The sequence below is a fragment of the Moschus berezovskii genome, chromosome 16, assembly GCF_049115385.1.
Source record: "Moschus berezovskii isolate FMDL1 chromosome 16, NW_MosBer_1.0, whole genome shotgun sequence".
In the NCBI taxonomy this organism is placed as follows: Eukaryota; Metazoa; Chordata; class Mammalia; order Artiodactyla; family Moschidae; genus Moschus; species Moschus berezovskii.
Window position 1 is genome coordinate 58444103 of NC_142475.1, and position 13568 is coordinate 58457670.

The window sequence follows — 13568 nt, forward strand, 5'->3', positions numbered from 1 at the left end:
GTAAGGTTAAGATTGTAAGGAAAAGCCTGAATGAATGTATTGGCCAACCCCATATTTATTCTTTCAGCTCAGTTGCTTTGTCCTTACAGCAAAACCAGATGCCCCCTCCAATATTCTTAGTTACATCTCCCCACCCCGAATACACGCCTCCTTCCCAGACAATCCGTTGCCAACCTGTCCTTCAAAAGCCAGGAAAAGCTTTTTCTTACTGTGAAAGCATCCAGACATATCTGTTTTTTCCTCTTTTCATTTTTTCTTCTCTACTATTTCCTAAATCATTATGAAAGCACAGTTGCTGAAAGGTGGGCCAGGGACTGTTCCAGGCACTCTGTGTGTGAAAAGATAAATATAGTCTTGCAAGCTAGGGAAACCAGGAGTCAACGTTTTTCTTTGTAGGCACAGTTTAGATTTAATGGGCTGAATTAGTAAATCCAGAAAATGACCTGTTTAAGAGCTGAGTCTAACATTTTTATAGTAGTGTGGTATTTCTGAAGTATAACTCTGCAGTCCTTACTGTTCAGAGCTGTCAGGCTCACTGAGGAAGCAGCCAGTGTGAGGGAGGGGTTGATAATCAGAACCACTTTCATTAGTTAATTAGCCAATGTGGTTAGCCCAGCACTGGAAGACTGGAGTCTAGGGTTCCTGATCCAATTCCAGCAGTTGTTGGTTGGACAACATTAAGCAAGTGGCCTTAATGTCTCTCTGAACTTATTCAATACTTGCGAAGTTTGGATGAAATCACTTCCAAGGTCATTTCAAACCTTAACCACCAATAATATGACTCCCCTGGTAAGGATGCTGTGGTCTTCTTATTTCTTTCTGCTGTCAGAGTGACCTGTGATATCAGTCTATGAAGGGCCTCTTTGGTGACTTTTTTAATGAATGTGTGTGTGTGCTCGGTCGCTCAGTCATTGCCGACTCTTTGCAACCCCACAGACTGTAGCCTGCCAGGCTCCTCTATCCATGGAATTTTCCAGGCAAGAATACTGGAGTGGGCTGCCATTTCCTGGAACCAATACTGAGACTGCAGAGAAGAGAGATGGATGAAAACCATATTCTCATGGCATCTGTCTTCATTTGACTTCTCCTGAGAGCAAAGCCTGAGATAAGAACTTAGTCTGTAACGTTCTTGCAGGAAGGAGTGAGGGAGAAGGAAAGAGAAGAAAAAGGAAAGCCCATTTGAAGGTACGTCTTCATGTTTCAGCAAAGTGCCCAACTGAACTCAAGTCTACATACTCCCTTCCGCAGGGCCTTCTCTGATGCTGCAGAGAGAGCAAGTCCAGCCCAGAAGTGTGGACAGGATCCTGTGGATAAAACCTCCAGCCTCATTACCCTCCTGTGGACGAATCTGAGGGGTATGATCACCTCCCCAGCAGACTTGACACGTAGAGATGGGCCTCTGGGTTCAGATATAGATTGAGGAATCACATACTTGAAGGTGAGAATTGAAAGTTTGTGTTGGGCGAGACCACCCATTGAGAGTGGACACGCGAAGACATAAATAAACAGAGATGTATTAGAAGTTCTTTGAAGTCAGTAAATGACAGTTGATGTGCTTCGGGAAAGCAATCCAAATTAGATGTATAAGATGATAGACTCTAAGAAATGAGGTTTTGTTGTTGTTGTTTTTTTTTTCCATTTCTTATTTAAAATTTTCACATAAAGATAGATATGAACTTGATATGTCTGGAGGAAAAATGTCATTTTATTTATTTATTTATTTTGTTTAATTTTTTAAATTTAATAAATGGTACAAAGCACAATGCCAAAAACATTAACAGTTAAAATGGTTTTGTGCTTTGAAGATTTCATCCCAATGAACTAAAGTCCCCAGAACAGAGATAAAACAAAGTAGGGAATGATACCACAGTTTCTCCATTATGAGATGTCTACCAAGGAATGTGAAAGCTTTTCAATTAAATGAGGGCAAAAGAAGGAGAGGGTAAAGAGACAGGATGGAGAGACAACTGATCTTGGATCATATAAGTACTTGAAAGTCTAGTTAAGATGTTTGGGCTCCATTCTAAGAGAGCTAGAGGATAAGAAACTGTTTTATGAAACTTTAAAAAATCCAAGTACTTTTCTTCTTCCAAAATTATAAATAACTGAGTTTATGCAAATAATGAAAATGAAAATTTTAGGGCAAGATAAAAATTTTAAACATTTCTTCCAAAATCAACACCACCCACTCTAAGGATGAAGCACCAGAGCACTTCTAATTAACCAAGAGCTCCTTTGATGCTCCTGATCGACATACTGAGAGGGTCGTGTGGATAATTTATTGTTATGGAGTGAACATGTGCTTTCTTCCAGTCTTTATTGCTTGCTTAAGACGTTGCTATGGGTAACCAGTATCTGTTCCAGAAATTGACACTCATGCTTAGAGAAAGGTGGACAAAGAAGAAGAAGAAAATCTTCTTTCACAACCCATAATTTCCCCCTGACCTATTGTCCTGGAGTCTTCTCAGATCCCAGTCATGCCCCAAGCTTCCGCAAGGAGACTGTAAATGCCATGGTGGCAAGGGCTTTCACTTCTGACCATTCTTTGAATCCCTAGCATACAGTAGGAACTCAATATGCAACTGTTGAATACGTGACTAAATGAATGATTAACTGACTACTATAAACCACAGTTAGCTGATCCGGGTCAGCTTCCTCTACCAGACTGTGAGTTTCTTGGGGGTTATAAAGCAGATCTTTTTCTTCTCTCTGCTGTAAGTACCTATCGCAGGTATCAGACATGTGACAGACACTAACATCCTGTTGAATAAATGAATGAATGAGAGTACCAAATTGCAAGTACAGCATCAATTAACCAGAAATAAGTTGGAGTCCAAATAATTATCAGTACAGAGATGTATTAGTTTAAAGAAAGTGAGTTGAATAGTTGAAGCAGAGATTGAAAGACAGGGGCAAACAAAAGAACAAATGGATAGGGGAAAAAAATCAATAACCCAAAAATAAAGAGAGAGAGACACACACAGCTTGCCTCAGCTCATTCTGCACTGTCTGCCTGGGATAGTTCAGCCTCCTAGTGGCCTCAGTCTGCCTTCTCTATTTGGGTGTTTCCTCCTCAGTCATCAGGATTCAGCCTAGATATATCACTGTGATGTTTTAATTCCTATAATGATGAAGATGATAATTATTATCTAGATGAAACTATATTTTATTTTTCTTTGAAAGGCATATAAAGAGAAGGAAGGTGTGGACAGAAAATAAGCATTTCCCCCTTGATTTCTTTGATATTATTGAATCAAATCTTCTGACTTTTTGTATTATTATTTTGTTCATTTTTCTGGCTCTGCTGTCTTTGTTTCCTTGTGCAGGCTCGGGAGTTGTGGTGGGTGAGCCTCACTGCTCTGTGGCTTGAGGGATCTCAGTTCCCAGACCAGGAATTGAATCCGTGTCCCCTATGTTAGTAGGCAGATTCTTTACCACTGGAGCACCAGGGAAGTCCCTGACTTTTAGGTGAAGAGGATCCAGTCTGTTGACCGTGACATTCCCTGTGGTTCTGCAGAAATGTTGGGTTCCGCCTATCCTCCAGACTGCCCACCTGGGAACTCTGTCAGAGAACACAGCTAGATTGTGCAATGTTTTTTCAGGAGCTGACGTGGATCAGAAAGCCCCGGTACTGTGGCTGGGAACTCCCCACCAACTTAGTGAGACCCCAGAGTGTACACTCTCATCCTGGACCATGGCATCTCTGCTGGGGATACTCCCGACTGAGTTTCAGATCTGATGCCTGATTTCCATCCCAGTGATGTGACAGGAAGGGTAACGGGTCCATTCAGAAAGGTTTCTATGTTGGAGCTGATTCGGGGAAGGTCTCCCAGGTGCTTTCCGGGATGTCTTTCACAACATGAAAGTTGCTGATGAGGAAATGTCTCTGGTTTTATTTGTCCTGTGAAATAAGTGTTTACTTGCCATTTTGAATTCAAGTGGCAGACGTTGCCTCACTCTTGTACAGCCCCACCCACCTTCCATCCATTCTGGAGACACTCATCTGGGGAATGTAGGTCTGTTTTGGGCTCTCCAGTCCTGATGAGGTGTTCTGAAAATCTTCCAAATGGGAGACCCCAAATCCCTGAGAACAGACCTGGTGATAGGTAAATAGTTTCTTTCTTTCCTTGAATCCACCCAATACTTATTGAGGGATAACCCTGGGCTCAGAACCGTGTGAGAGGTGAGGTGTACAAACAAGAAACGTGGATGGAAAATATTAGCAGAATAAGTACATTGTGACAAACATCTTGCTTGGCCCAATAATGTACATTTTTTTTCAGTGAAAAATAAGATATGTAATAGATATATACATTATTATAGTATTTTAATTATTATACTATAATAATCTTTTATTATTAATAATATAGTAATATATATTCAGTTCAGTTCAGTCGCTCAGTCATGTCCGACTCTTTGCGACCCCATGATATTAATATATTATGATGTATAATATATTGTTATATATTATCATGCTCTAAGATAGGGGCTTCCCAGGTGGTGCCTATGGTAAAGAACTTGCCTGCCAATGTAGGGAGCATAATGAAATGCGGGTTTGATCCCTGGGTTGGCAAGATCCCCTGGAGAAGGTCATGGCAACCCACTCCAGTATTCTTGCCTGGAGAATCCCATGGATGGAGAAGCCTGGCGGGCTACAGTCCATACAGCTGCAGAGTCAGACACAGCTGAAGCAACTTAGCATGCATACGTTATAAGATGTGTATCATTATTATGGTTTGTTCTGCACACGATTGACTGCAGGTGTGAGGATATTAGGTAATTTGCACACGTTTATACCTCCATTGGAAGGAAAGTTATGACCAACCTAGACAGCATATTAAAAAGCAGAGACTTTACTTTGCCAACAAAGGTCCGTCTAGTCAAGGCTGTGGTTTTTCCCGTGGTCGTGTATGGATGTGAGAGTTGGACTGTGAAGAAAGCTGATGGCCGAAGAATTGATGCTTTTGAACTGTGGTGCTGGAGAAGACTCTTGAGAGTCCCTTGGACTGCAAGGAGATCCAACCAGTCCATTCTAAAGGAGATCAATCCTGGGTGTTCATTGGAAGGACTGATGCTAAAGCTGAAACTCCAATACTTTGGCCACCTCATGAGACGAGTTGACTCACTGGAAAAGACTCTGATGCTGGGAAGGATTGGGGGCAGGAGGAGAAGGGGACGACCGAGAATGAGATGGCTGGATGGCATCACCGACTCTGTGGACATGAGTTTGAGTGAACTCCGGGAGTTGGTGATGGACAGGGAGGCCTGGCGTGCTGTGATTCATGGGGTCGCGGAGAGTCGGACACGACTGAGCGACTGAACTGAACTGAACTGACTGATACCTCCATTCAGCAGCTGAAGTAGTAGGAATCGCACCTGGGTCTGTCGACCCCACACAGCTGGCTGCCTCCAGATGTCCACTGAACATCGCTGAAGCCCAGTGCAATTAAAGTCACGAGGCCCCCTCCCACTGTGGAAAGGCAGTCTGTCCATTGCAAGGTAAAATGAAAGCACCATCTGGAAGGAGGAGAGGGTTTTCTAAGAGGGCAGCTTATCCTGGGGTTGTAATACCCTCTTCCAAGGTCCCTTCCAAGGTGCGGTCAGAAACCCCACCACACATTCAACTGCATATATGACCAGCCCAACCAAAATGAAAATCATAAAACAACAGTAGAAAAGGATCCCAGGGAACACTCCCCAAATTAACGGAGAGGTTACAGGCGTGGATTATGGTGGGGAGAGGAGATGGAGGCCCAAGCAAAGAATGGAAGCTGGGGCAGTCCAGGATGTGAAACTGATCCCCTGAGGTCCAGAGCCCAAATGTCAGTGAACAAAGGGCCTTAAAAGGCAGGTTTTATCCAGGCAGGGTTCTGTGAAACCCAAGGGTACAACTTGCAGGTAAAGTGGCAGGGCTAGCTTGGGACTACAACAGTAAGTAGTAGGATGGTGAAATTAAGCAAGGGTGACGGGGGAGGAGTGGAGGGGTAGTGGGGAAAGGGAGGCCTTCGGGGTGCTCTCTGCACATCTGTAGGCTGAGATAGAGCTCCCCATGAGCAGCTGGGAGAAGAGCATCTCAGGGAGGAGGTGCAGTAGGTACAAACTCTCCCACTCAAGGGAATTTCAAATAACAAAATGGACGTGAGTTCCCAGCGTGATAGTTAAATGTGAGGTGGGAGAATGAGCAGAAATGAAAGAGGTTGGGACAAAGGGTACTTCACTGTATCCCAGGCAATGGGAAGCAGCTGAAGTTTTATTAAGAATAATGGAAAGTCATTTTCATTGCATTATCTGAGTATTACAGCAAGATTTCCAAGGCTCTGAGCTAGTTAGCCTGCACAGGTGATGATTAGATAATAGCTCTGCAAGTTAAATTCCTTATTAATAGGAGGAGCCAGGCTGAGGTCTGACTCTAACCTGCCCATTAAACGCCACCCCCAGAAGCTTCTAGGGAGCCTTCCTGCTCCTCCAGAGCACAAAGCTGAAATCAGACTCTCGGAGTTCGGTTCCTGCCTTCACCCCTTCCTCCCCATGTGACCTTGAGCAAATTACTTCACTTCTCTGTGCCTCTCTCACCTCCTCTGTGAAATGAGGATGACAATGATAGGCCCTCCTATTGCAACTTGAGGTTTCATGAATTATTCTCGAGGCTCATAGCAACGCCTGGCACATGGTAAGAGCTATCTGAGTGTTGGCTCTTAGTGTTACTATGATTACAATGGATTTTTCAGGGCCAGTAGAGGAGAAAAATTCACAGGAAGACCTTTGTCCTCAATTTAGAGCTGAGGAGACATGATCTCACCTTGATAAATAAAAAAATAGGTGTTCTCAAGTTGAAGACACACCAGGGAAGGAGTTGCAGAAAGACAGTATCTGGATGGACTTGAAGAGGGACCAGCCTCACGTGATCAGCAGGCTGAACACGGGGACTTTGCCTAAGTAATGAATTTTTTGTGTTTCTCCATCCGTGTCAGTTCTTCTGCAACCTTGTGACATCTCAACCAACCAGCCTTTGGATGTTTTTGGCAAAGGCGCCAGTTGAATTGCTCTGCAGGTTCCCCTGTTTTGCATCTCATCGCCTCTCTAGGCTTTTGTCACAAGGGGGAGGCTCTGTGGCTGCTCTTCTGGGGCACAGATGGAGGGTGCAGGCTGGGGAGTCACTCAGCTGTCCTCCCTTGAGCTTTGGTTTTCCCGTCTGTGAAGTGGAGTCACACTGCTCATCCTGTGAGGACAAAACAGTGGTGCACGTAAGATGCCTCGTGGAAAGCATGTGGTCAGTGGCTCTCTCCTCCCCTTTCCTTTCTTTAGGTCATTGGAGATTTTACTCAAGGATTTTACAGCTCAGAGGAGCTTCTTTAGTCTATAGAAGCTTCTGTTAAGTCACAATACCCCTGTTAACATGGCTGGGACAGACTCCAATGTCATTAGGAAGGTTCATTCATTCAAAAGCATTTATTGGTCACTAGTCACCTACTATGCAATATCTCCTTCATATATATATATATACATATATATATTCCTGCAGCAGCCTTACCAGATAAATGCTATCATTATCTCCATTAGATGAGAAAACTGTGGCACAGACCAAATAAATTTCCCTGAGATTGGAATTAGGATGTGTCTGATTCCAGAGAGTTGGCTTTAGATTAACCACCCATTAGCTTTCATGCATTGCAACACAGGGCTATCTGTAACTTTTGTAATTACCTGCAGCAGTGCCTGACCTTCTCAGAGAGTTGTTTTCTTTCCCTGTATCATGTCCATTATTAAGGTGTGAAGTTTAGTGACTTGAGGCAAAAGGACAGCACTGCCTGGAACAAAGTCGGGAGAGAAGTGTAGGACTTAGGAGAAATCCCCAGCCACCCCATCGCCTGCAGAAGGAATCAGGTTGTCAGATGCCTGGGAGAATAAATTGTATCTGCTAACCCCAACAGCGAGGGAAGACTTTTGTATCAGGGGATTCAGACTGAGTCAAGGGAGGGCTCCTTTATACCCTGGGGCTCAGCATCCCGCATTTCTTTGAACTCAGTCCAGGATGGTAATACCAGGAGAGAAAACACGGAGAGGTGGAAGGGAAAGCAGGACTCGGAGGTCTTGGGAGCCCGCTGGTCCGTTTGAACTTGGGATGAGAGTTCTCTCAGGATATCCCGACACCAACTGGGCAGGATGGAAAGCGCTGAGTGATGGATTCAAGAAGAGCTGGGAGAGGGCCAGAGGGAGCGCCTCTGAGTCCCTGGGCTTTGTCTGGTGCAGGATGGAACCCACCTCTCTGCTTGCTCCCAGGGGGGTGAAGCACACAGCACCCGAGGGTTGGGGGCCAGGAGCTCAGCAGTACACCATCCTGCTGAGAGCTGAGGCTGCTGGCTGACCTCCTGAGCCAAACACTGAGAAGCAGAGTTGAGATGAGCTAACCAGAGGTAGAAATAGTGACAGATTTCCTCTTCTTGGGCTCTAAAATCACTGTGGATGGTGATTGCAGCCATGAAATCAGAAGACGATTGCTTCTCAGCAGGAAAGCGATGACACACCTAGACAGTGTGTTGAAAAGCAAAGACATTACTCTTCCAACAAAAGTCCATACAGTCAAGGCTATGGTCTTCCTGGTGGTCACATAAAGTTATGAGAGCTGGACCATAAGGAAGGCAGAGAGCCAAAGAACTGATGCCTTTGAACTGTGGTGCTGGAGAAGACTCCTGACAGTCCCTTGGACAGCAAGGAGATCAAACCAGTCAATCTTAAGGGAAATCAACCCTTAATACTCATCGAAAGGACTGATGCTGAAGCGCCAGCATTTTGGTCACCTGATGTGAACAACTGACTCATCGGAAAAGTCCCTGATGCTGGGAAAGGTTGAGGACAGAAGGAGAAGAGGGCATCAGAGGATGAGATGGCTGGATGGCATCACAGATGCAGTGGATTTGAACTTGGGTAAACATCAGGAGACGGTGAGAGCCTGGGAGGCCTGGCATGCTGCAGTCCATGGGTCAAAAAGAGTCGGACATGACTGGGCGACTGAACAACAGCCAGACAGGAGAGGGAGAAGACTGGGAGCAACAGGAAGTCTCACTGTCCTGTGCGTCACCAGTCTGGATTGTAGCAGCTCACGCCAGCCTTGTGAGGAGCAGAGGAAGGGACCTCCCCGACTAGGCTGCGAGGGTCTGAGAAACACAGGGCCCCCACCTAGGATGGAATTCTCTCTGCCCAAGTCAGCACTAACACTCGGATGTTCCCTCTCCACAAGACCCCACTGTGGCCGGGAGAAAAATGTGAACTCAGAAAGACCGAGGTTTATGGCTGCCTGAAAAAAGAGGTTGGAAAAAGACGGTTTGATTATCCAAACAAGACAGTTTGGATGGGGCTTAGTAAAGCCTCGGGGCATAGTCTGGAGTCTTTCTGCAGAAAAATTTCATCTCATCCTCACAGTAACCACTGAGAGTGGTGACATGATTGTTTTGGTTTCTAGGATTAGGAAGCTAATTCTAAGAGAGTTAGTGAGATGGACATCATGGTACAGCTTGCTAGGAGCAAGGTAGGACTTGACTCTAAGTTCTGGCGTTTGTTGTTATTGTTCAATTGCAAAGTTGTGTCCAACTCTGTGAGACCCCAGGGACTACAGCAGCCCAGGCTCCTCTGTCCTCCACTATCTCCTGGTGGTTGCTCAAATTCATGTCCAATGAGTCAGTGACGCTGTCTAACAGTCTCATCTTTTGCCACTCCCTTCTCTTTTTCTTGTGATAAGTAGGTTCAGACTCTCAGTCCTGTTGTTATGCTCCCTCCCTGTGAGGCCAAACCACGGAACTAGAGCCATGTGGACACAGCACTTGAACTGAATGACTGTGAACTTGAATGAGTGGAGTGAGAATTGCCTAAGCCTAAGATAATTCCCTTATTTGTAGTTTGATATTCAATAGTTCTCCATCTCATTATGCATTGTGTTTGCTGTTAATCATAAATTAATCAAACATGAATTGTGACATCTACAGAGTTAAAAATTGACATTCTTTTCCTATTTCTTTTTCTTTGGTCCAACAACATTAATATTTTACCCAAAGAAATGTAGCCAATCATGTTCAGAGGTATTGACTTTAGATGTCCTCATCTTATAAAACAATGAACTTAATTTCTGTTTGCACACAAACTTATCATGGCAACTAAATCTAAATAAAATGTCACTTCCTTTAGACTTTACCTTGTGCCACGTCGCCACTTTCTTGCTAAAGAATGATTTTCAGCTACTTCTTTCCATTAAAGGAATCAGTGCTTGGATTTTTTTCTAATTTTTTTTTTGGTTTGATCTACCACGATGGGACAAAGAAGCCTCTTTCATTAGAACTTGGGATGTGGCATCAACCACCAAGACTGCTGTAACTTTAGGGCCACATTGCTGGGGAGAGGGGAGAAGCCAGGATGGGTAGACTTAGTGTTCGGACACTCAGTTTATTATGGGGTTGGTTAGAGAATAGGTAGTCCCAGTGGCAACGTATAAGCAAGGCATGAGGATTCCTTAGTAGATAAAGTAGATAAAGTTGATATAATGGACCTGGCCTGGCAGCAGAAGACCCTGGCAGCTGGGAGTCCATGCTCTGAGCAAGGCAGAAAGGAGTTCCTGCTGGAGAACATAGGCTTATGTTAGGAGGCATGGAGAACAGAGGGGAAAGAGGCAAAGAAAACAGAGTCAGGTTAGAAACTATCAACAGCCCGAAGAAATGCTCAGGTGGTCACGCTTTGGTGTGGACAAACCACAAGAGTCCATGGGTAAAGCAGAAGCCAGAAGCTCCAGCCTGAAGTGCATATGCGTGCATGCTAAGTCGCTTCAGTCAAGTCTGACTCTTTGAGACACTATGGACTGTAGCCCGCCAGCCTCCTTTGTCCATGGGATTCTCCAGACAAGAATACTGGAGTGGGTTGTCATGCCCTCCTTCAGGGGACCATTCTGACCCAGGGGTCAAACCAGCGTCTCTTACATCTCCTGCTTTGGCAAGTGTGTTCTTTACCACTAGAGCCATCTGGGAAGCCCCCCAGTCTGAGGACAGCTATCTAATTCTGGGATCCGTGTGCTGGAGGTGTGGTCATTACTGCCGTCTTGCGTACACTTTGATCAATACTGGCTCAGGGACCAGCTGGGACAGCGTCTGCAGGGGAAAGGTCTTGACCAATATAACTGGGTAAGGATGGGGAAGAGAGGAACTGACAACATCTAAATGATTCATTTTCATGTGTTTTGCTTTCCTGAGGTCTGACGGCAACTTCACTTTGAAAATCAGCCCAGGCGAATGAGTAATGGACCCAGTTCCCTTCGTCATGTTATTGACCAAGTTCTGAGATAGTCCTGCTTATCTGCACAATTTGGAAAGGAAGTCTGTGTAAAATGATGTAATTGTTACTCAAAGTGTGGGCCAGGGATCAGCTGCAGCAGCATCATTTGGGAGTTTGCTAGAAATGTCAGAGCTCAGCTCCACTCTTGGTCTACCAAATCAGAATCTGCATTTACTGACTGACCCAGGCAATTGAGAAGCACTGATCTGATCAATTCCACCTTTACTTTTATTCTGCCCTTGCATTCTTCAGCTATATGGGATAGAGGAAGGAGCTCAGGAGAAAGGACTTGCTTGATGGTCCAGTGGTTAAGACTCCGAAATTCCAATGCAAAGGGTGTGGGTCCAACCTCTGGTCAGGGAACTAATTTCCTACATGCCTCATGGTGAAGCCAAGAAAATAATAATAAAAAAATAGACCTTGCCTAAAAAAAGTTATCTTTAGGGTCCCTCCCCACTTTCTCAATGCTCCAATGAAAACACGATTATCAAATTCAGCTTCACTTCCCAAGTCTTTCTGAGATATATGGAAGGAACATGGGAGGAAGACTGCATGTGCAATGAAGTTGTAACTTACTTGGTAAATAACCTAGGGTAATTTGTCTCTCTCATCTTGATATTCTTTTCTGTAAAATGAACACAACAGACTCCACTTCCTGCAGTTGTAAGGGTTATTAAAGGATATACAAAGTGACTTCATATGGAGTCAGATTTGTTTTTCCCTATGACAGCAAGGAGATCTTAAAGGAGATTAATGCTGAGTATTCACTGGAAGGACTGATGCTGAAGCCGAAGCTCCAGTATTTTGGTCATTTGATACAAACCGACAACTCACTGGAAAAGTCCCTGATGCTGGGAAACATAGAAGGCAGAAGGAAAAGAGGGCATTAGAGGATGAGATGGCTGGATGGACGGCATTGCCAATGCAGTGAACATGAACTTGGACACACTCTGGGAGATGGTGAGGGACAGGGAGGCCTGGCATGCTGCACTCCGTGGGGTCGCAAACAGTTGGACATGACTGGGCAACTGAACAACAATATTACAGGATGAAGCCTTGGAGGCAGAAATGGGGAATGAGAGGGGTGGAGGGGAGTGGATCACAGTCCTTATTTCTTCTTTCCCCAGAGTTGTGCTGGAAATGAGCCAGGCGTCAGGCACTGTGCTTTGAACTTGGGAACAGAGAGGGGTCTCAGAGAAGGTGAAGAGGGCAGGGGTTGCATTGAGACGAGGTGGCTGGAGAAGGCAAGGCTGAAACAGCTGAGGACAGAAGCAGCATCCCCCGGGTTTCCAACTGGTATATCGACGTGACCGTAACACTTTGAGACAGAGCTGCTGGATATGAAATGACCTGGTATTAGGGTCTGGAGGGGACTGAGGAGTTCAGACAGTAGCAGCTTCTAAAATCTCTTCCTGGGATATCCCTGGTGATCCAGTGGTTAAGGGTCCACCTGCCAAGGCAGGAGGAAAAGGTTTGATCCCTGACTCAGGAAGATCCCACATGCCATGGAGCAATGAAGCCCATGCATTGCCAATACTGAGCCTGCGCACCTAGAGCCTGTGCTCTGCAACGAGAGAAGACACCGCAGTGAAGCCCGTGCACACAATGAAGAGTCACCTCTGCTCTCTGCAACTAGAGAAAGCCTGCACACAGCAAAGAAGACCCAGCAGGGCCAAAAGCAAAACAAGTTGTCAACGTCTCCTGGTTACTGATCTGCAGTGTGTTCACGGAAGACTTGTAGAGTCTGATCAGCCCCTCACTCAGTGTCATCTCCGAAGTCAAACCCCCTGCGCTTAAACTGACGTGAGAGCGTGTGGCTCCAGCTACATGTGCTCACCTCTCCAAGCTGGTGACCTCATCCTTGCTGTTGCTGTGACCTGGGGCTGTCCCCAGCCTTCCTGCTCATCCCAGTGGCATCCATCAAATGTTACCTCCATAGTAAGACACTGAGTGCCACCTTATCAATAGCCTGTCTGCCTATTAAGTAAGCCTCAGTCCTACAACTGCAAGCATGTCCTTCAGGCTTGCACTCCCTTTGCTCTGTCCCTTGGGCTTTGTCTGAGTCCCTCTGTGGGTCTCTGTCTATGAAGATCAGGGCCTTATCCATTGCTGGGACCCCATTGTCCAGGACTCTGTAAACACGCACCGGATGAATAAACCCATTCCAGCCTGATGTGCTTGAAAATGTGTTTCTTCCATTTCAGAAAAAGCTTCTGTCGAAGACGCCAAAACCACAAATATTTGGGTGAAGCAAG